Source organism: Neofelis nebulosa, chromosome 4, assembly GCF_028018385.1.
Source record: "Neofelis nebulosa isolate mNeoNeb1 chromosome 4, mNeoNeb1.pri, whole genome shotgun sequence".
Classification (NCBI taxonomy): domain Eukaryota; kingdom Metazoa; phylum Chordata; class Mammalia; order Carnivora; family Felidae; genus Neofelis; species Neofelis nebulosa.
This window is the reverse complement of record NC_080785.1, coordinates 21,978,136-22,002,331: the sequence shown is the minus strand read 5'-3', so window position 1 is coordinate 22,002,331 and position 24,196 is coordinate 21,978,136. Positions and strand designations below refer to the sequence as shown.

The following is a 24,196-nucleotide window of genomic DNA, read 5'->3' as shown; positions in this document are numbered from 1 at the left end:
GGCTTGTGCATGCAAGTGCTCTCTCTCTTCTCTCTCAAAATAAACAAATAAACATTAAAAAACAAAGAAACACACCAGGACGCCTGGCTGCCTCAGTAGACACAGCATGCTGCTACTCTTGATCCTATAGGTTGTAAGTTCAAGCCCTATGATGGGTATAGAGATTACTTAAAAATAAAGTATTTAGAGCAAGCAAGCAAGCAAACATACCCAAGTGCATTATCAGCAAACTGGATATGCCTGTGTTTGTGTGAGAGAGCCACCTTATTTTAGCAGATGCCTCCACACAACAAAGGTAGGTCCCGCCCAGCACATCCCAAGCTGCAGCTCACACATGAATCACCTGGGGGTCTTGTGAAAATGCAGACTTGGTCTGTAGGCCTGGGGCAGCCTGACATTCTAGATTTCTGTCAAGCTCCCCAGTGCTGCCTCTGCTGTTGGTCGGCAGATCACAGTGTGACTAGCAAGGGTCTGATGGATTGCCACCTTGCAGGCCTCTGCCCTAAGGCGTAAGCATTGGTCACACGCGAAGAGACTTGCCCTCTTTCTCCCATGACCTTTTGATTTCAAGAGCCAGCCTGGCAGGCTTTATACACATCTCTTCCGCTGAGGTGGTCCCTGCTATGATGTCCTTCCCGTTCCTACCCGTCCTCCATGTAGCATGCTATCTTTTCTTAGCTGCCATTAGTATGCCAGTGGGTGACCTTCACCGTGGACCCCACCCGGGAGCTGAGAGGAAACTTAGCTGAAAGGCAGGCTGCAAACACATCAGAACACAAAACACACACATTCAGCCAAAAGACCCCCATTCCTGGACCCCATCCAGACTCGTCCCTTTATTATTTTTGTTCTTTTTCCTCTTTAATGAGATCTTGCCTGAAAACAGCCTGGGCGTTGCTAAGGTAACGCCTTAGAGCCTTCCCGAACACATCATTGTTTAATGCCTGCAGCGTTGGCCTGGAGGAATTTGCTATTTGTTTAAGAGATGAAAGCCACAAACTTCCACACATTCTTCTCCAGTTTCACTCACTCCCCTTGTACTGTATGGCCCAGGCAGAGTGAACACATTGGGTGGAGGGGACTCATGGGGACCCAACCAAATAGTGGGTGCTTGTGAATGGTCCTCACCACCCAAACACAGAGATCTGGAATTTCTCTTGACCGGACAATGCGGAAGAAGTGTCCTCACTGAGGGTCTTGGAAGGACACGATGGGGGAGGAAAGCCTCTCGGTGGTGGTCCCTCCCAACCTTGAAATCTGGAAATAGTGAATCAAGGCACACTTCCCCCCAAGGCCTCAGTTTCACAGATTATAACTCCAGGAAGGGCACCAGAGCCCCCAGCGAGCAGTACTCCTAACCTGTATGAAGACACACGGGGTGTGGTTCTGGGGAGCAGGTGTTTCAGGAATGCACACAGGCCCCTGTAACAAGCTGTATGGGGACCTCACTGAGGCTGGCTGGTGGCCAAGATAGGCACCAGGGATGCAAGGTGCATGGTGATAGCGCCTCCAGGACTTCACACGGCCCTGGATCTGCAGCTTCTTGCCAGAAGGAGCGCTTGGCCCTACTCAATCCTACTCTGCCACGGACCTATCTCAATCTCTCTTTGTTCTCGATTTTCTTTCCTCCTCATTCTGCTTCTCTCACTGACAACGCCCTCACTCCCGCTCCCTCTACATGGACCCGAATTCCCAAAGTATAGGCTCAGGTTTCGCGAGCCCCTCGGCCTGGTTACCTCTAGGAGGCTGGCTGACCAATAGAGGGGCAGCGCTCGGGTCAGGTGCTCACCCTTGGTCCAATCAGCTGTGGCCCACACGCCCCGGCTCACAGGGTGCCGCACAGCAAGGGGGCTGCCCTTGCGGCAGGTCTTCGGGGCCTGCTCCTCCGTCCGATGTAAACCACGTGATGAAGTGATGCTTTCAGAGGAATTCTGGAGAGAGAAAAAAAAAACGTCTCAAGGAAGCTTGACTGAATGGCGGATACCATCTCTCCCCGTCATCCGTGTAAAATGTGCGTCGCGCATCAGTACTTTGGACCTTATCCTTGTGTTTTCGGAGGGAGGTTGGTTGTGCTGACTCTGGCCTCTGCGGGGACACAGGTGTAGAACAGAGGCTGGTTTTGGGGGCCCACAACTGGTTACCTGTAGAAAACACTTGAGAAGTTGGGCACTGAGTGGAAGGAGAAAATAGGATGCCTCCACGGGACCGCCTGCACATTGACCCAGAGGAGACGTGTGCAGAGATGCCAGGGAGACACACACACACACACACACACACACACACACACACACACACACACGGACAGAGTGAAAGACAGAACGCTAATATGATAGACAAAGATACGATAAAATAGGCAGGGAAAAGTTGGGACCTGAGGTCCATGGGTGGGAAAAACACGTATTTTGGAACAATACTGGGAGCAGGGACCACAGCGAACCCCTTGGGGGTAAGGTTCCTCTTAAGAATGTAACAGACACCACCTCCTCCCTTCAGGTTCCCCTCAGGAACCTGACAATCAAAATACCTAACTAAAAATAAGTAAACCATAAAACTTATGTTATACAAGGGACAGCATGACCATAGTCTGATTCCTCACACAACTGAGTCGAGCCGATCAGGCATGGACAACCCAGCACCTAGAGTTATCCAACCAATAAGGGTAGAGCCTCAGAAGGAATGAGGGAGAAAAAGGGGGGTGCTGACCAGAACCCTATAAGACAAGGACCCTTGCCTACAGTCCATGGGTATTCACCTCGAATGCCCCCCGCTTTCTTTTTCTTTCTTTCTTTCTTTCTTTCTTTCTTTCTTTCTTTCTTTCTTTCTTTCTTTCTTTCTTTCTTTCTTTCCTTTCTTTCTCTTTCTTTCTTTCTTTCTTTCTTTCTTTCTTTCTTTCTTTCTTTCTTTCTTTCTGTATTTATTTATTTAATGTTTTTATTTATTTTTGAGAGAGGGAGAGAGACAGAGCATGAGTGGGGCAGGGGCAGAGAGAGAGGGAGACACAGAATCCCAAGCAGGCTCCAGCCTCTGAGCTGTCCGCACAGAGTCCGATGTGAGGCTCGAACCCACAGACTGGGAGATTATGACCTGAGCTGAAGTCAGACGCTCAAATGACTGAGCCACCCAGGCACCCCTGCCCCCTCTCTTTAAAGAGAACTTTCATCCTATTCTTAGTCATCTTATGCTCTACTAAACTTTTGCCTGCTGCTCATTTTATGTCCACCTCTTTGTTCTTCCAAGTGGCGAGAAAACGAACGCCAGGTATTGAGGTAGGAAATCCTGCAACGCTAAGAGACATAGAGAGATCCAAACCCTGAGAGATACACAGAGAGTGAGAGACACAACACTCACTTGGGCACACCCACATGCACTGACACAAGCAGAGATCTGAAGAGAGCTTGTGGCTGAAGCGGACCTAGTCTGGTGCAAGTGAAGGCTGCCTCATCCCTTCACACAGAAGGTGGAGGCATCCAGCGCAAAGGGGAAAAAAGGGCCATCTTTGTGGATGCCCAGGATGTCATGGCAGAGCAGTTGCTCGCCTCATCTTCGGGAGAGGAGAGGGTGCAGTGCTGTGGCTACCAATGCAGTGTAATCCCTTTTCACAAGAAAATGTGTTTCTTGAAGTTGGAAAGGAAAAAAAAAAGTAGGAGTAGACACGCTTTTGGAGAAGTTGCAAGAATCCAGATGAGTTCCAAGAGTCTGCTTAGTCTGTGACCCACCATTCAGAAGTCCCCCCCCCCCGCCCCCCCAAAAGCCCTGGAAGACTCAGAGTCTGGAGAAATGACCAGTCTGGGCTGGAGCGCCCATGATGCCCAGAAGGGTGGCTGTTGTCTGCCTGTGGTTCTCACTGCACAGGCACCCAGAGGGGTGTTGAGACCACGAAGGGTGTGGGTTCCAGCCACAGCCAGTCCCTTGGGGCAGGGCCAGCACCTCAACAGCCAGCAAGGGGAAATGGATGAGTTGCTCCCTGGGTAGGATGTGGAGCTCACACTCAAGCTTTAGGCTGTCACGTCTGCCAGGGACATTGGAGATCTTGCCAACCCATTCATTTTTCAGAGAGGCCTGAAGCTCAGAGGTTAAGTGACTCCCTGAGGTCCTGCAGTGAGTTATGGTGGCCTGGCGCACTCTTCATCAATGGCTGCTGCCCCTACATCAGTTTTCTTTTAACTTTCTGGAGGGAGTTCTGACTTTCAAGTCAGTGCGGTTGGGCTGGTGGGGACAAAACTTGACAGTAGGGACGAGTGTCTCTGAGAAACCACTGGGAAACTGTCACAGAAGCTTCTGCTTCATTTTATCTGTAGGGTCTCCCCTCCTTTGGGCCAGTTATTCTTGATGAAGACTTAATTTCGGTCATAAAGGAGATACAGTGACTTGAGTCCTTCCAAGAGTAGGTGATTTTGACAGACTCAGGAAGAGAATGAACGGAGGAGAAGCTAATTGATGGCATTCAGGAGCACAGAGTGACCTTCGTCACAGCATGGAGGCTCCCTGCTTCCTCTCTTCCTCCCACCCTGCTGCTTGCGAATCAGTTGATTTGCAAAGTGGCATCTGATGGGAGAGGGGCGCCAGTTCAGCGGGAGAACGAAAGAACAGGCTCCCAAACTGGTAATTCAGGGATCTTCCTTCACAACAACTGCAGGAGCCTTGCTGGACAGAGAGGAATGTGGAACTCTGAAATTACAGGCCTACGGGGGATTCTGGCCATTGTTTTCATGGAGCCTTGCTCTGGCATCCCCGTCCCTCATTAACGGTCTTACATCCAACCCTCCCTGACCACTACTGGGATGGGAAATGGGAGGATAGGACCAAACTCCTGTCCACGTCGGGAGGGGGCAGGAACCAGGTGTTCAAGTCTGCAATGGTTTGCTTGGGGTCTTGCAGAGTCCTCGGTACCCAGGCGTCCTGGCTCCCAGTCAGATCTTCCGGTGGCGTGCAGGTGCCTCTGATGTTCCCATGGAGCCCTGAGAGCACAAGAGGGCAGCTCTTCTCTGAAAAGGTGTCACACTTACATCACTTGGGACTTGGGCCTGGCGCTGGGGCCAGAGGTGAGAGAGAAGGAAATGTAGTAAAGAAGCAGCAAAAGAAAACCGATCTCTCTGCTGTACCCCCTACCCCCAAATGACTCAATTGGTCATTGAGATGAGAAAACAGCCACCAAATTCTTTCTGCTCTCAGCTAGGAGCTTCCTTTTGAATGCAAAGGAGAGTCCCAGAGCTCTGGGTAGAGTCAAACGTGGATCTCCATCTCAATGCCCAGAGACAAAAGCCAAAAAATGTGAGGAATTTCCAAAGTGCCTCTTGCAAACAGCGTCTCCCCCACCCTCTGGCTCGGCTCCACCAGCACCACGATGGGAATGGTGGCTTTCTTCTATGGGCCTGGCCTGGCCTGCTGCCCACTCGCTAAAAGATTGGATCTGAGGACAAATGAAATTAGGAATCTCCCTGCTAAGCCTCCTGCTCTTGTGCTCCTGTAAGAAGATACCTCCGTGAACCCAGGTAGTGGGTGGGCCTGGTGAAGGGACACGGCGGGGGGCAGCCCACAGGCTCCCCTGCTTGCCTGCCCCCCCTCCCCCCCCCCCCCCCCCCCCGCCAGCAGGAGGGTAACTGCTGTGATGGCGGGTTGGGGAGACCCAGGCACCTCACCCACTCCAGGGCAATGAGAATGTCCTCACTTTCTGAGGGAGGGCCTTTGAAAGGAGCCTCATTCGGCTCAGGGTTCTTTTGTTTCTCCTTTGCCTTTGGAGGCTGACCAAAAGGGAATAAGCTTCCAGGACGTCATGAGGAGTGAAGAAAGAGACTGGGAAAGAGCCCACGGAATTCTCATTTTAAGACACCTTTGAAACACAGACAGGGACAACTCACGGTCCTGAGGCCCTTGGCAGTCTGGGGAAATGTCTGCTGGCCGCACTGTGCCCATTTATTTACCACTAATTTCCTTTTCTTTCCCTGCAGAATGCTGCGTTCTTTGGGGGTCACTGTGACCCATCAGAAGGTGAGAAAAAACAGAAGATAACAACCTATAGAAAATCTTGAGGGGGTGGCGTGGCAGTGGTAACATTGGATTGCACAGGGGGCGTCTGGCTGGCTTAGTTGGTGGAGCATGTGACTTTTGATCTCGGGGTTGTAAGTTCGACCCCCATGTTGGGGTAGAGATGACTTAAAAATAAAATCTAAAAAAACCAAAAAACAAAAAACCAAAAACCCACATTGGGTTGCACAGTCCTACATGGACTGTTCCACTTATCAGATGGCAATATTAGGGAATAACCTTGTTCACTGACTGCCCTGAACTACAACTTGGTAGGCTGACTGCAGGCTCTCTCCTTGCTCCCTGCTGGCATGCGCCTAGCTCCCCAGCTTTCCTCATGCCCTAGCCTAGTCATGCTGATGTGGTTTGGAGTGTTGAGGTTCGGAGCCGATGGGCAAGGAAGAATTCTTGACCTCTTTGGTGCAAAAGGGTGGTTTTATTAAAGCACAGCACCAGGACCCACAGGCAGAAAGAGCTGCACTGGGGTTGTGAAGAGTGACTGATTATATACCTTCAGGTTGAGAGGAGGTTAGGGATCCCATTAAGTCTCTAAGGAATTTTGGCAACAAGGTTTCCAGGACCCTGAGGGGCTAGCTGCTGTTAGGAAAAGGTCATTTATTGCTGTTTAGTAAAAGCTCAGTCATGAGACCCTTCAGATGGATATCAGTGAGGCTTAAGCTTTGAGGATGATTACCAACATATATCTTGGGGGGTAGAGATAAAGGAAGTTTCCAAAGGAGTTTTTATATGTTAAAGCAGACTTACAGGATTCTGGGGGTCAGGATACTGTTAGATTGCCTTTTACCCCTTAGCAAAGTGTCGTCATGGGGGCAGCTGAGCTCCTAGAGGAATGTCACTCTGCCTGTCTCAAAGACTTGTCAATGGGCTGTAAGTTATAAGGGAATTTTATTTTTTAAATTCTGCTTTTGTTTCCCACATCAATGCCATTGCCAATGTTAGAACACTCAGGAGCACCTGCTGACCACTGTATCAGGCTCAGTGGTCTTGGTGTGGCACTCAAGGTCTGACAGCAGCCCAGGGTCCCCTCTTCCCAGTCTCTACAACTCACCTCTCACTGCTCCTCAACAGGGCCACCCTCTCCTGCCATTTATCCCACCCCTCTCCCCAAACAGTCTGTTCTTACCTCCTTGACTCTTATCCCATCCAATATGGAGGGCACCTCCCTTCCCCTCCTCCTGTCCCCCATTTCAACATGGCATTTCACCAACTCTCCTCCCCTCTTCACTGCCCATCACATTCACCATCCAGCTTGAGTTCCTTTTCCTCTAGGAAGCTCCTCTGACAAACCCCACCTCCCCTCATTCAGGCAGGCCTGGCCTCAGAGCGCTGAGTAGCCTGACACCCTTACTTATCCTTGGGGAAAGGATGGACCTTGAGCCTTTCTCTTCCCTCATCTGTGAAGTTGGGAAATGATTACCCACCATATAGGACTTTATGATGATCATGTGAGATGATGAGAACATTGTAATACGTGCTCAATACATGTCTACCTCTTTTTCCCCCAAATCCCCTCAGTTTGGATGTATTTAGTCTGCACTGCATTTGTGGGTACTTTTTGCTTTGGAACTGCCTTTGGGAACTCAAATGATTTATAATCTTGAGGTCAGGGGTGTTAAAAAACAAAATTCAAGTGAATACGTGTAAAGATCTTACTGGCTTTATTCAATGATTCATGAATCGGCAGCATCCCATCCAGCAAGTGGAAAGGAGCTCCAAGAAGCTGTACAAAAGGGAAAACTTATAGGCAGAAAGAATCAGGGCAAGGTAGTGATTCCAGCAAGGAGTAGATTGTTTCAGGCAAGGTCACCTTCCTTTGGAGCATGCTGGGAGTCTGTCAGGGAGATTTCTTCACTGGTGTTGACCAGGAAATTCCAGACTGACTGGTTAAAATTACATTCCTGGGAAAGGCTGAAACAGCAGTTTGGTTAGGTGACATCGGCCTTAGCACAGGTGACTCCATTTTGGGCCTATTGTCTCTCTCTCTCTTTTTTTTTTTTAACAGGGGAGACCCTATTGTGATGGTTCTTACTTTTTATTATTTTTTAAGTAGACTCTATGCCCAGCATGGAGCTCAATGCAGGACTTGAACTCAGAACCATGAGATAAGACCTGAGCTGAGACCAAGTGTTGGACTGTCAACCGACTGAACCACCAGGTATCCCTATTATGATGGTTCTTACAGAGAGGTCCTCTGACCACAGCATCCGCATCTCCTGGGAACTTGGTAAGAATGCAAATTCCCAGGCTCCACCCCAGGCCTGATGAACCACTGTCTCTGGTGGGTAGTCCAGCCATCTGCGCTGTACCAAGCCTTCCAGATGATTCTGGTGCATGCTCATGTTTGAGAACCACTGCTGTCTTCCATTGCTTGGAGTGTGAATGCCCTACAGAATACTACAGGACTCACCATGCTCCATAAGCTTCAAAAAGCCAGTCAACCAGCTCTCCAACCAATAAAGTTGCCCCATTCCCCAGAGCGGACTGTCCATTCAGTCTCTAGAGGTAGATCCCTTTCAGACAGTTTGTATGCTTCCTTTGTATGTTTCGTTGTGTGTGTCCTCTCATTGACGTTTTGTGGCAGCCAGGAGCTTGGATGGGTGTTAACGGAGAGGTACAGGCTCTCCAGGACCCACTGTGGTGTCCATTCCTGCCCTGCTTCTCTGCACCTGTGTCAGGGTTTCCCAGAAGGCAGATGGAAGGCGGTGCTGGGTGGAGGGAGGGAATACAGGCAGTATGTGCTTGGCCTTTGTGGAAGCTGAGGGGAAGATCCACCCTGTACCCCAGGCAGCTTTCCTCAGGGAGCAGGGGCTGCCTGTGCAGCCGAGGAGGGCCAGCGTGGCATGAATGGAGACCTTGTATCGAAGACCTCACTGGAGCCAGGAGCCACAACACAGGGGCTTTTCACGAGCAACCTCGCAACAGAGGCGGCATTGAGCGTGACTGGTGGCTTTCGGGTAGACGTGGGGTCTGGTAGACGCGTGGCATCAGTGGAACAACATTGCTGCTCCTCCTGACCCTGCCTTGGCTGGGGTGGGGGGGAGGTCAGATGTCTCCTTTCAGAGGAGAAGACTCGAAGAGTCATAGTGTCCGTAGCTCAAGCTGCCTGGACATCATCCCCCTCCCCCCATGGGCCATCAGTCAGGGTTCAAGGCTGTAGCAGGGGCACAGAATGTGAGCAAGGGGGTCCATGTGTCCTGGGCAGGAACGGGTTAAAGATAGCTGCTTGGAGACATTGCCAAAGCCCAACTCCACTGGGGCTTGCTATAAGACCAGGGACAATGCCAGGCATGTTGTTTCTGTCTAAGAGGGATGCAAGCCCATTGTGCGCCCCCAAGGGGTTATTGAGAGGTCAGGAAGCACTGTTGGGGGGCTGCTGTCTGGAGTCTGCCCAGGAGCATTCAGAATGGGGTGACAACGAGGGTGGGGAGAGAGGTGGGGTTAATGCTACCAAAGGAGAAGCGTTTCCTCCATCACATATAGACACACCCTCTCCATCACCTGCAGCCAACCCTCCCTTCCCCAAGGTGGTTAACTGACCAGCTAGCCAGGTCCCTGATTTCCTGTCCCTTTTGCACTGTCTCTTTTAGGGTGACCCATTGTCCTGGATTCCCTGGGACCAAGGATTTCCCAGGATGCAGAACATTTGGGGCTAAAATTGGGACAATTGTCACCCTACTTTCATCCTGGAGAGCTTTTGTCGCATTTGAAACTTCTCATACTTCTCTCTCATGACTCCCCCACCAAAAATTTGATAACAAAAGGGGACAGGACTGTTTTGCCACTTGCAAGCATGGCTAATGGTGTATTGTCTGCAGACGTGGTGGGTCTGCAGAAGCCCTGGTTCAAATAAAATCGGGAAGCAAGTTATGGCTGATGTTTATTTAGCGTAAGTATATTGAGGAGGCATCCATGCATTCCCCATTTTCACTCGGTGGACACGTTGATCCCCTACTTCTTTGCTCCCTTGAAGGACTCTTGCACTCAGCCCAGCAGGTTCCATTCATCCCTCCAAAAGGCCCAGGCTGGGGGCGCCTGGGTGGCGCAGTCGGTTAAGCGTCCGACTTCAGCCAGGTCACGATCTCGCGGTCCGTGAGTTCGAGCCCCGCGTCGGGCTCCGGGCTGATGGCTCGGAGCCTGGAGCCTGTTTCCGATTCTGTGTCTCCCTCTCTCTGCCCCTCCCCCGTTCATGCTCTGTCTCTCTCTGTCCCAAAAATAAATAAAAAAAAAACGTTGAAAAAAAAAATTTTTTTTTCAAAAGGCCCAGGCTGGGTGAGGTGGCCTCTCATGGGCTTGCAGTGTCATATGTGACACACACACATACACACACGCGCGCGCGCGCACACACACACACACACTCTTACATTTACACGCGCACATATGCCCGGCACTCCTCATGCTTAGTTCCTAATCTGCTCTAGGAGATTGTGATCTCCTTAAAAGAAGGATTGTTTTCTTTCCTTTTTTGGTATCTGTTGCCACATAGAAGGCTCAGTATTTATGAGTGAGCACATGATTCCCATCCAGGAGAGAATTCTTGATCTCCTGGATGGAAACCCAGGAGGGTTGTCCTTCATGGACAAGGGGGCCTACATGGTGGACTGGGGTATTGCAGGGTAGAGATGGGTCAGTGGCCTTCTGGGAGCAAGCTGTGGGGCACCTGGGAAGGCTGAGGCCTGAGTTTCTCCTGGCTGCTGCCCCTGTCTCCAGAGCAGTCCTGAGTCAGTCCTCCTGGTGTCTGCTCTTAGTTCCAGGCTGGGCTGCTGTGGCTGTCACGAAGTGGTGACTCCCCGCTCCCTGGGGCTCATGTTTCCTGAGCTCCTAGACAGGCAGCCCCAGGAGAGTCTTGCATACACAGCCCCATCAAAATGACAGCTGCCTCCAGGGGCCACGTGATTTTCAGGGAAAAGCTGTTCTGCTTCCACCCTTCCATCAGAAACCAATGATTCCAACCAGGTCATCTTGGGGCACCAAGATGTTTGGCGGTCACACTTGGGGTGTCCAGCTGTCTCCTTCAGAGGCCTCCCCTGGGGCCACTCCCAGGCCGTTACAAACTCACAACCTTGGTATGTGAAACAAGCCCAATCAAAGGAGGAACGCCGAGACTCGGAGCACAGTGAAGCCAGGCTTTAATCAAAATTCCTGCAAGAGCAGGTGTCTGATGGAGAGGCACATCCAGGGCAGTCACAGCAGGTAATTTATCTCCTAGCACGCAGGTCCCTCCCCTGGTTCCTCATTGGCTGAGTGCTCCAGAGGTTTCGGCCTTTCCTGGAAGTCTCCTATGCCCACGTAAGGCAACAAGTAGTCTGATCGGAACAAATGTACATTCCCTGAGGTGACCCTGAGACTTCCAGTCCCTCCTCCCTTTCTTCTATGGCGCATGTTCATTGCAAAGCCCACGAAAATAGCCCTTGAATCAGGAGAAGAACCAGGAAGTTAAGTGTATAAAGGTATAGTGTTAAGTTAAGGTATAAAGTTAAGTGTATAAAGTGTATAAAAAGGTTTAGGACTCCACCGTTGGGGGTGGTTTGTACATACGTCCAGCAGGTTGTAGACTTACTGTTAACTGAACAGCACAGCTTTTATTTGGTACTTCTGAAAATGAATCATCTCCCTTCTCACACTTGGGGACAGGAGGGCCCCTGGAAAAAGCCTGGAGGCAGAGGGTATGAACTCAAGGTGAGCACCAGGAAAGCCAGGGCCCTGGGCCACCAGCAGCTTTTGGCTCCTAAAAGGGCTCAGCTAACCAGGATGGGCCCTGCCCCTCCATGAGCCAGTCTCTTTTCCTTGTACCCTTCCTTCTCTTTTGTTCTCACTTTCCCTATCTATACCTCTCTCCATCCCAGCTGGCAGCCCCTGCATCTTAGCCCGGGAGAGGGTGACGTGGATGAACAAGTCCCTCTCAACCACCCTAGTGACCCCATTACGACCTGGTTTTTCTTTGTGATACTGATTACAACCTGAAATTAATTGCCTATTTTGTGTTGCCTTCCCAACTTGAATGGAAGGAGGGCAGAGACTAGTTTCTTCACCTAACTGTGCCCTAGCACTTAGTGCCTGGTGTATCATAATTAATGACCGAACGAATGAGGCCAAGTGTTTGGTCTCATGCTCCAGGCTGCAGTGATTTAGTGCTGGGCAATGCTCAGGTACCGTGTTTGGAAGTTTCCTGGGAAATGGGGCACCTGGCTGGCTAGTTTGTAGAGCATGTGACTCTTGATCTCGGGGTTGTGAGTTTAAGCCTCATATTGGGTGTAGAGATTACTTAAAAAAAAAAAAAAGAAGTTTCCTGGAACAGAAAGCTGGGGAGCCCAAGGTTAGGGAAAGCCCCCTGCAGTTCTAAAACTTTTTTGGGGGGTGGCTCAGTTGGTTGAGTGTCTGACTTGGGCTCAGGTCATGATCCCGCCTTTTGTGAGTTTGAGCTCCACATCAGGCTTGCTGCTGCTGTTAGTGCAGAGCCCAGCTCAGATCCTCTGTCCCCCTCTCTCTGCCCCTCCCCCACTTGTGCTCTCTCTCAAAAATAAGTAAACATCAAAAAAAATTATTTTTTAAAGCATTTTTTTTTTTTTAACCCAGGGGAGCCACAGGAGGCAGGAGGGAGTTTTGGGTAGAGAGATGGTGACAGCCCTAATTGCCTGCCTTACTTTCTGAAAGGGGAGACCTGCAGACCCCTTTCTGTGCTCTTTGCACAAGAGCCCTGCTCCTCCAATGCCCACACTCCTTAGGTCCAGAGAACTGAGGTTTTTTGGTTATTTCTAATGTTTATTTATTTGAGAGAGAGGGAGAGAGTGAGCAGGGGAGGTGCAGAGAGAGAGGGAGAGAATCCCAAGCAAGCTCTGTGCTGTTAGTGCAAAGCCTGACATAGGGCTTGAACCCACGAGCCATGAGATCATGACCTGAGCTAAGATCAAGAGTGGGACGCTCACCTGAGACCAAGAACGGTGGTTTTATTAAAGCATGGGAACAGGACCCTTGGGCAGAAAGAGCTGCCCCAGGATTGTGAGGAGTGACTCATTATATACTTGGGAATTGGGGCAGGGGTAAAGGCAAGGGAAATTTTCCAAAGAGGACTCCCAGGATCCTGGAGGCCTAGCTATTGTCAACCTAAGGTTGTTTTTCCCTCTAGCAAAGCTTTAAGACAGTAAGGAATATATTCTGTCTGCCTCAAGTAGTTGTCAGTGGGCTGCAGGTTATAAGGAAATTTAATTTGATCTCCCTTTTCCTTCTGCCTTGGTTTCCCACATCAACTACCACTTGTTAATTTTTACAGTTTGACAAGTATTGTGCTAAGTACTTTATTTGTGCTATTTCATTTAATCCTTACAACAAACGTACAATGTGGGTCCTCATCTTTCAGACTTTCATCCTCTCAGCTCATAAAACCCTGAATTCAAGCCCTGTGTTTATGACTAATGTGATACATCTCCGCTTCCTAAACACTTCAGACTTGACTGCTAGTCCAGGACTATTTCTGCCCTATTATTCTGCCTCTCAGACTTCCCCTTATCTCTGTGCTCTATCTGAAGAGTGTCTGCTGTTTACAGGTCAAACTTTGTATCCTCACATAAAGTCTAAAGTCAGTAGACAGGCAATTGTTTCCTAGGGCCTAGGAAATACATTACAAAATTACAGAGGCGACAGAGACGAAAGATGATGCCCAAGTTTTAGTGACACTGGAGTGTGAAGTAACAGAGAATGGTCTTTTCCATGGGTCCACGATTGAATAGTCAGTTAAAATGCATTTAGTGCTTTCTAGGAGAGGAATAAAGTTATACTGAACAGGACACATATCTTTAAGGAGTAAATACCCTCATTGGGAGCATGAGTTACATTGGAGAGGCAGAGACAACACAACGTGTTCTCTAAGTCCCACTTCATTTTGCCTAGGCGCGTAGCAAGACTACATTTCCCAGACACTCTTGCCGCTAGGTTTGGCCATAGGAGTCCTGACCAATGGGATGTGGCAGAAGTGATGTGGTATTGTCCATGCTCCTTCCACTTCAGTCCTACGTTTAAGGTCACAGCCTCACAAGTAAGAAGTAGCTCAGAAGTGCCAAGGAGGAGCCCCTGACAGTCCTGAGCTGTGACTGGAAATTATGGTTTGGCATAGCCTGCTTGTCCTGACAGGAGACTAGCAAAAAGAAAAAACGTAACTGACTTCAAAACCATACTAAACTTAAAAAATAGTTGTTTAGTAAAAAAAGTTGCCTGGGTGGCTCAGTCCGTTAAGCATCCAGTATCAGCTCAGGTCATGATCTCACAGTCTGTGAGTTCAAGACGCAAGTCAGGCTCTGTGCTGACAGCTGGGAGCCTGGAGCCTATGTCTGATTTTGTGTCCCTGTCTCTCCCTGCCCCTTTCCAGCTTGTGCTCTCGATCTCTCAAGAATAAACATTAAAAAAAAAAAATAGTTGTTTAGGGATGCATACAAAGGCACTGAAGATACTCTGAAAAGTAAGATAAAACAAAAACAAAACAAAAAAACCTAGGTGTGTCTGGGTGGCTCAGTTGGTTAAGCATCTGACTTTTGAGTTTGGCTCGGGTCATGATCTCACAGTCTGTGGTATCGAGCCCCGCGTCGGGCTCTGTGCTGACAGTGTGGAGCCTGTTTGGGATTCTCTCTCCCTCTTGCCCCCTGCCCCCATCCAAATAAATAAGTAAACATTTGAAAAATAAAAAATGGGCACCTGGGTGGCTCAGTCAGATAAGTGTCAGACTTGGGCTCAGGTCATGATCTCACGGATTGTGAGTTCAAGCCCCACACTGGCCCCTCTGCTGTCACCAGGGAGCCTGCTTGGGATCCTCTGTCCCATTCTCTCTGTGCCCCTCCCTTGCTTGCATGCTCTCTCTGTCTCTCTCAAAATAAAGAATTTTTTTTAAACTTAAAAAAATAAAAATTAAAAAGTTAAAAATTAAAAAAATCTTCACCTTGTGGCCTTGAGGTAGAGGATAGAGAGGGCTGTGAGCAAGATGGTACAAAAGGAACTTCAGATGGAAGCTGGGTCACTCCTTTGTGGGTATTCATGATGTTAGTTTTAAAGGAATCGTACATAATGACCATTTAAAAAGCAGGATGGTGCTTCATGTGCTATTATTTGTGTCGGTGTCTCTGTCTATCTCTCTATCTATCCATCAATCCCTCTTCTCATATATATGGCCCAGACGAAAGGTGAAGGAGGAATGTCTGAAGAGAGGGGTGAGTAAGCAAAGGAGGAGTGGAACATTTATAAAGCTGGTGGCCCTGCAGGTAGGTGAGAAAGGAAAGAGCCATTAGCAGAAAGGCAAGGATTGGCTAGAGAAGCAATGGTGACAGCCTGGACCATGACGTTGGGGAGTGTCAGGTGTCACACGTTGGGGAGTGTTAATGGCGTGTCAGGGTCTCTGCAGGAAAATGAGGCCACACACAAAGATTACTGAAGAGAGTTGAATAAATGACTTTATAACAGGTGGGCAGGGGTAGGAGAAAGCAACAAGAGAGGGCACAGTACCCCTGGAATAGCAGGAGCTGGGAGCCATTACCACTCTGTGGATCGAAGGGAAAAGGGAGAGAATGTGGGGAGACAGCTGTACGGAAGGGCTCCCTCACAGGAATGCGGGCAGCCCGCAGTGACCCGAGAGAGGGGGAGCCTGAGGAAAAATATCCCAGTCTCCTCCTTCCCATCTTTCCATCTCTGGCTGGGGCTCCCCACTGGCTGCATCTGCCCAGAAGCCAGAGGGAAAGTCCATTCGCATGGTCCCTATGTGTCAGCCTCTTGGGGCTCAGGGTGCAGAGTGAATCTGGAGGGGCAAATGGAAAATACTAGCCCATCGGTGAAGAAAAAAGTTTTGTAAAGAAGTTTCCTGGGGCGCCTGGGTGGCTCAGTCGGTTAAGCGGCCGACTTTGGCTCAGGTCATGATCTCGCGGTCCGTGAGTTCGAGCCCCGCGTCGGGCTCTGTGCTGACAGCTCAGAGCCTGGAGCCTGTTTCAGATTCTGTGTCTCCCTCTCTCTGACCCTCCCCCGTTCATGCTCTGTCTCTCTCTGTCTCAAAAAATAAATAAATGTTAAAAAAAAAAAAAAAAAAAAAAAAAAGAAGTTTCCAAAACGTCAGAATGCAGGGCACCTGGGCAGATCAGTTGGTTAAGCGTCCCACTCTTGATTTCAGTTTAGGTCATGATCTCGTGGTTTGTAGGATCGAGCCCTGAGTCATCAGGTTCTGTTTAGACGGCACGGAGCCTGCTTGGGATTCCCTCTCTCTCTCTCTCTCTCTCTCTCTCTCTGCTCCTCCCCACCCTCAAAATAAATAAATAAGCATTTAAAAAATGTCAGAATGCTGTCAGTCTGGGGACTTAGCATCCATCAGTCAAGGCAGTAGCACCAAATGGGAGGAGTTACAGTATTCTTCATCATTGGGCACATGGTGGTGGTGGGGGGGGGGGGAGGTCAGTTTCACTTAAGAATGTTTTTGATGAAGCTGTAAAAGGTATTAATTTTATTAAACCTTAACCTATGATTTTTAAAAATGTTTATTTTTATTTATTTTGAGAGAGAGAGTGTGTGTGCAGGGGAGGGACAGAGACAGACAGACAGACAGACAGAGAGAATCCCAAACAGGCTCTGCCCTGTCAGCCCAGAGCCCAATGCAGGATTCGATCTCATGAACTGTGAGATCATGACCTGAGGCAAAACCGACAGTCAGATGCTTAACTGACTGAGCCACGCAGGTGCCCCACTTAACTCATGATTTTTTTTTTTTTTTTTTTATTTTATCGTTCTGAGTGTTGATATAGGAAGTGGGCATAAAACACTGCTAGTGCCTATTGAAGTATGAAGGTTGTTTTAAGGAAAAAGCATGTGCGAGTTTTTTGATTTGTCAACTGAACTAACTGCTTTCTTCATAGAATCCTATATATATATTTTTTTTTACTTTAGAGAATGACAATTTTTTTATTACACTTGGATATTCTGCAGTTATTTTTGAGTGATCAAAGTGAGACTGTGACTACAATGAAAACAACTGATAGTAATTGTTTGTTGCCAATTATAAAACTTCAGCTTTAAAGTAGAAATTAGAATTTGGCGGGGGGGGGGGGGGGGGGGGCGCGCCTGGGTGGCTCAGTCGGTTAAGCGGCCGACTTCAGCTCAGGTCATGATCTCGTGGTTCATGAGTTCGGGCCCAGCGTCCGGCTCTGTGCTGACAGCTCGGAGCCTGGAGCCTGTTTCAGATTCTGTGTCTCCCTCTCTCTCTCTGACCCTCCCCCATTCATGCTCTGTCTCTCTCTGTCTCAAAAATAAATAAACGTTAAAAAAAAATTTTAGAAATTAGAATTTTGGAAACCTTGTTTCCAAACCACCTCTGGTTTGGAAAGCACCTTTGTGAGCTTGACAGCTATCCAATACTTAAAGACTTTTTTGATGGGATTGGTGTTCATATTAATGAATGTGGCCTTTGATATTATATGAAATGGGCTCTCCCTCACCTGGAAGATTTTTATGATTTACTGAATCTATATCTATCTATCTATCTATCTGTACATATATATGTGTGTATATATATATATATATATATATACACACATATATATATACATACATACATATATGTGTATATGTATATTTAAGCAGGCTACACATCCAATGTGGGGCTTGAACTCATGACCCTGAGATCAAGAGTCACATGTTCTATCAACTAAGTCAGCCGGACACCCCACCAATATATATTTTTAAAAGTTTATTTCTTTTTTGAGAGAGAGAGGGAGAGAGAATGTAAGCGGCAGAGGGGCAGAGAGGGGGACAGAGGATCCCGAGCAGGCTCTGTGCTGCCAGGAGAAAGTCCAACATAGGGCTTGAACTCATGAACTGCGAGATCATGAGCTGAGCTGAAGCTGGAGGCTTAACTGACTGAGCCATCCAGGCTCCCCTCCCCCCCACACCAGTATTTTTTAAATGATCAATACATGAGATTGCAAAACCGCGGAGACAAAGATCCATTCAAAACTCAAGAGACTAATGTATCATTGTAACAGAGTACAAAATTTCAACAATGTATTTTCTTTTTTTTTTTTCAACGTTTTTTATTTATTTTTGGGACAGAGAGAGACAGAGCATGAACGGGGGAGGGGCAGAGAGAGAGGGAGACACAGAATCGGAAACAGGCTCCAGGCTCCGAGCCATCAGCCCAGAGCCTGACGCCGGGCTCGAACTCACGGACCGTGAGATCGTGACCTGGCTGAAGTCGGACGCTTAACCGACTGCGCCACCCAGGCGCCCCTCAACAATGTATTTTCAAGTTCCACACTGCAAGTTACTTTGAAGTATACCACTTGTTGAGTTTTGGTATGGTATCAAAGAACAATACCCACAAGTATCAGCAAAGACTATGAAAATACTATACCCATTCTCAATGGCAAATCTGAGTGAGGCCAGAATTTCCTCACATTTCAGTCCAAACAACATATCACGGTAGATCGAATGCAGAAGCAGATATGAGAATCCAGCTATTCCTTTATTCATCCAGACAAGGAAGAGATTTGCAGACATGTAAAACAATGCCACTCTGTTCACAAGTATATTTTTGTTTTTATAGTTTAATGTTTATTTTTGAGAGAGACAGCACGTGCGTGCGCAGGTGTGAGCAGGGAAAGGGCAAATAGAGAGAGACACACACTGAGAGAGAGAGAGTGAGTGTGTGAGAGAGAGGGGATCCGAAGGGGGCTCTGACAGCAGAGTGGCTGAAGCAGGGCTTGAACCCATGAACCCTGAGATCGTGACCTGAGCTGAAGTCGGGGGATTAACCAACTGAGCCAAGCAGGTGCCGGTTTTTATAATTTTTAAAAATAAAAATGTTATTTACGTTAACGTGGAATGGGTTTATTTTTAATTTAAATGAGTCTATACTAATTTTTTTGTTTTACTTTCTTTTTTTAATGTTTTTTATGAGAAATTTTTACTTTATAGTACTTTATAATGAAATTCTTTACATAGCCAAAGTAAAACAATTGATTTCAGAGGTTACAAATGGTTTCACACTTAAAAAAGAAATCGCTTTTATTGGTCATAAAAATCCATCTTTGATATAAGCGACACAAACATTTTCTCACTTCATTGAGGTATTTTGATTACCTCCTTATTGATTTATGAAATTGTGGCCACACTGCAGAATTTTCCTTGTTCTCAAAATTTTATATCTTTTTATATCTTTGTATCTTACAGACTTTTACATCTTTCTCCTTTCAGAGTGTTACGGTTTCTTTTAGGAACTTAAAAGCTCAAAGATCTTTGTTTATTATACTGGCAGAAAGTAGAGAGTACCTGGACAGGTTTTTCCATTGGTAAGCCAAGACAGATGCTCTGAGAAAATTCTTGACACAAAACACCTCTAACTGCTATGAAAATGTAGAAAGCATTTGTTAATGCAACACTGTGCCCGTAGAAGAATAAGAAAAATCCCCAGAGGCCAAAAAAATAAAAATAAAATCTGAACCAAAAATTGCAAGATAACTCTCAAGCTATAGTCACACTTGGGGCGTTTCTAGTTGTAGTAATTAAGAATACTAGGGTTTAATACTGGACCCTAGAAGATAGCTTCAATGAAAATGTTGAGAAAAATACCCTAGACTAGCAAAAGTAGCTGAAAAAGGAAAATTGTTTATTTTGGCATTCACAACATGCAAGGAAGATCACATTAGTAAAATGATGTTAAATGGTTCTTGAATTCTTGAATTCTAAGTTTGTCAGCAGCCAGGAGCAACTGACAAAAAGTAAATGCAAAAGATTCCCATAGATAAAGTTAGAGAAAGTCTCACTAGATTAAAAATCCTACTACAAATAATTAAAAATCCAAAATTATAAAATAACCAAGGAAACAGAAAACTGAGCAGTATTTCCCGGAACTGAACATCATGGAACTTCATGTGATGCAAAGATTGGGTGAAATATACAGTCTAGCTGAATAAGAAAATAATACAAAAGCAAAATATATATACAGCTTTGCAAATTCTCTTACCCTGTGACTCTGGAGAATTCTCTACAAGCAATGGTTTATTCAATAGGAGGGAATGTAATATAAAAACAGAGATTCTAGTCACACTGCTGATTCACATCTTGCATTTGTCCATGTGGCATCCAATTATTAATTTGGCCTTCCACTGCCTAGTTTCCTCCTCATTAAAATAGGAATAACTGTACCTGCTCATAAGGCTATTGTGAGTATGATAGGGATTACATTGAAATCTGCAGATCACTTTGGTATATTAATAGTTGACATTTAATATTTTAACCATCCATGAATATAAACATGAGATGTGCTCCTATATATTTATATCTTCTTTAATTTCTTTTAACAATGTTTTGTAGTTTTTATTTTACAAGTCTCTCGTCTCCTTGGCTAAGTTCATTCCTAAGTATTTTATTATTTTTTGATGGTATTATAAATAGAATTGTTCTTTTGTTATTTCCTTCAGGTTGTTAATTGTTTATACATAGAAATACAACTCATTTTTGTTGACTTTGTATCCTGCTACCTTGATGAATTAATTCATTTAGTAGTTCTGACATTTTTTTGAATGGACTCTTTAGGGTTTTCTACATATACCATCATTTCATGTGCAGAGGTAATTTTATGTCTTCCTTTCTAATTTTGTTTTATTTCTTTCTCTTGCTTAATGGTTCTGGCTAGCATTTCCAGTAGTAGGCTGAATAGAAGTGAGCATTTTGCCCTGTTCCTGATCTTAAAGGAAATACTTTTAATTTTTTTTTTTTTTTAAATTACATCCAAATTAGTTAGCATATAGTGCAACAATGATTTCAGGAGTAGATTCCTTAGTGCCCCTTACCCATTTACCCCATCCCCCTCCCACAACCCCTCCAGTAATCCTCTGTTTGTTCTCCATATTTAAGAGTCTTATGTTTTGTCCCCCTCCCTGTTTTTATATTATTTTTGCTTCCCTTCCCTTATGTTCATCTGTTTTGTCACTTAAAGTCCTCATATGAGTGAAGTCATATGATTTTTGTCTTTCTCTGACTGACTAATTTCACTTAGCAGAATACCCTCCAGTTCCACTCACGTAGTTGCAAATGGCAAGATTTCCTTCTTTTTGATTGCCGAGTAATACTCCATTGTATATGTATATACCACATCTTCTTTATCCATTCATCCATCGATGGACATTTGGGCTCTTTCCATACTTTGGCTATTGTTGATAGTGCTGCTATAAACATTGGGGTGCATGTGTCCCTTCGAAACAGCACACCTGTATCCCTTGGATAAATGCCTAGTAGTGCAATTGCTGGGTCGTAGGGTAGTTCTATTTTTAGTTTTTTGAGGAACCTCCGTACTGTTTTCCAGAGTGGCTGCACCAGCTTGCATTCCCATCTTTTTTTTTTTAATTATTTTTAGATTATTTAATTTTTTAATTAATTTAATTTTTTAATTATTTTTTATTTATTTTTGAGAGAGCACAAGCGGGGGACGGACAGAGACAGGGGGACAGAGGGGGACAGGATCTGAAGCAGGCTCTGTGCTGACAGCACCGAGCCCGATGTGGGGCCTAAACTCAAGAACTGCGAAATCATGACTGGAGCAGAAGTCAACACTCAAGCGACTGAGTCACCCAGGTGCCCCTGTTTTAACTTCTAATATGACCAATAGCAGTACATAGAATCCAGCTATTTAGTATCTTTAACATAAGACCCTGCACCCAATTCCAGTGTGTGTGTGTGTGTTTTCCCCAACCACCAAACGATTCTCTGATACCAGCTGGGTCTCCTACAATTCAACTCAATTCTGACACTGTCTACCTGGAGATGGAAATCAGATCCCACAGGTTAAAGGCTCAGCCTTACAAGACTGCCCCTACCTCCCTTCACCCCTTCAGATCCCAATCACAAGCCTAGGTTGTCACCTGTTCCAATCCCCTCCTTGTATTCAATTAATTTGCTGGAGTGGCTCACAGAAGTCGGAGAAACATTTCACTCACTAGATTATTGGTATATTATAAAAGGGTATAACTGGCAGTTAGACGTTAGAGCTGCATAGGGCTGTCTCAGCATGGCACTGTCCTCAGGCTCCACCTGTTCACCAATGTGGAAGCCCTACCGTCCCTGTTTTTGGGTTTTTTTTTTTTTTTAATTTTTTTTTAACGTTTATTTATTTTTGAGACAGAGAGAGACCGAGCATGAACAGGGGAGGGTCAGAGAGAGGGAGACACAGAATCTGAAACAGGCTCCAGGCTCTGAGCTGTCAGCACAGAGCCCGACGCGGGGCTCGAACTCACGGACCGCGAGATCATGACCTGAGCCGAAGTCGGCCGCTCAACCGACTGAGCCACCCAGGTGCCCCTGTTTTTGGGGTTTTTATAAAGGGTTCTTCACATAAGCATGCAAGTCATTGGCTGTTGGTGACTGATTTCAATATACAGCCCCTATCCCCTCTCTGGAGGTTAGAGGGGTGGGACTGAAAGTTCCAGCCCTCTAAATACAACCTTGGTTGTCCTGGCAACCAGTCCCCCTTCCTAGGAGCTTTCACGGAGCCATCTCATTAACATAACAAAAGACACCTTGATAACTCTCATCACTTAGGAAATTCCGAGGGTTTTAGGAGCTCTGTCGCAAGGATGGGGATGTAGACTAAATATATCTTATTATAAATATCACCAACGATATTTAAGAATATAAAGGAATCCTAAAACCAAAAAGTTTGAGAAGCAATACAGGGAACACAATGCAGGTCGCTAGTTACAGGATTGTTGGAATTGCAGAAAAGCCAGAGGGTGGCCAGGAAGCCAGAGGGGCTTAACTGGGAGCTGCTACTGCCCTTGAGACTGAAGGACAAAGGTGGGGTCGGGTGTACCACTGGCCAGGAGCAATAGCTTCCTTTTGGGACTTGGCATTATAAAGGACTACCTAGTGGGAACCAGAATCATGTTAGGGGTGCTTGAGAGGATCTGAAAATACCAAGGAAGTGAAGCTCCTGCTGGAAGCCCCAATCAGAGCAGAGAGAAGGGGGACAAATACCTTGGTTTCTTTCTTTCTCCTGCTCCCCAATTTCACTGGACAGCCCTGTTTGGAAACTGGTTCTCAGCCGACGGGTGGGGAACACAGCTTGCAGGAGTCCGTCTTCCTGCAATACAGACCAGAGGAGAACAGGGATGTGAGAGTAGTAGGAACATGCTTGGCCCAGAAAAGGAAGGAGAGAACCAGGATGTTGGTTAGAGGGAGCCACAGGGGTGAGAAAGGCTGCTCTTGATGGGAGGATCTTCTACTGGCCTGAGGGAGCGGGACAGAGTAGAGTAAGACAGAGGCAAACCTAGTCCAGGTGGGGATGAGGGCAGAAGGGAGAGATGGCCAACTCCAGGCAGAATGTTAGCCAATTTCCATATGAAAAGCGCTTACTGGGACCAACTGATTAGAACTGCAAATAAGGAACTTATTTAGAAATTGTTTGCATGCTACTCTTAGAGTCTGTCTCTTTGGGAGACTGGTGGATACTGGGCATGGGAAGGCTAATGTCATCTTTTCCTAGGCTAATAATTTTCAAATGTCTTCTATGCAGTCTATACCTCTCTTATATCCAACAGCGTGCTAAAGATTTCTCCCTGGATGATGAGGTGCCTTCTGCTGTGACTTGGGTAACTCTTATTCACGCTCAGGTCTCCCCTGAAATGTACTTCTTCCGAGAATGCCACCCTGGCCCCCATGGCTCAGGCTTTCTTGTCATTAGCTGATTACCAGCTGTCTTTTCCATCAATCTAAATGAAAAGGTAAATTGAGGCACTCTCGAATTACCAGAGTTTGAGTAACACGGGAAACGCGGACCGCAGCAAGCCACAAGCCAGTCCCTCGAGCGTTTTGGAGTATTTACTCGCAAGGAACGCAAAGTGGGGAGTTCCGCCAGAGTCCAGGCTGTAAGTTCATTGGCTTGAGGACGGGGAGGGATTCTTGGCGGAAGTTCATTGGTCAGGAGAGAAGCGTCGGTCTTGCATAATCAGGCTCAGAGCGGGCATATCCTTCTGAGGGCGCATGCGTGAGATTCTGCATTTCCTCTTCTCCGATTCCATTTTAGGCTGAAACTTTTTCACACTTCCCGCCCAGAGGTTATTGCATCTTTGTGGCCGGCTCCTAGCACAATGCAGTGGTACCCGTCCCCCATCTTCGGTTTCGCTTTCCCGGGTTTCTGCTA

General features: G+C 46.9%; 1 long non-coding RNA gene across 1 annotated transcript in view; it reads right to left on the bottom strand.

Annotated features, from left to right (window-relative positions):
- Positions 1-24,196, bottom strand: part of LOC131508974 (uncharacterized) — a 36,844-nt gene extending 12,648 nt beyond the window's left edge. The window contains exons 1-3 of the long non-coding RNA XR_009260240.1: positions 23,803-24,196; positions 23,032-23,137; positions 1,790-1,931 (exon numbers count right to left, since the gene is read on the bottom strand). This is a non-coding gene — a long non-coding RNA (uncharacterized LOC131508974). The remainder of the gene's footprint in view (positions 1-1,789; positions 1,932-23,031; positions 23,138-23,802) is intronic.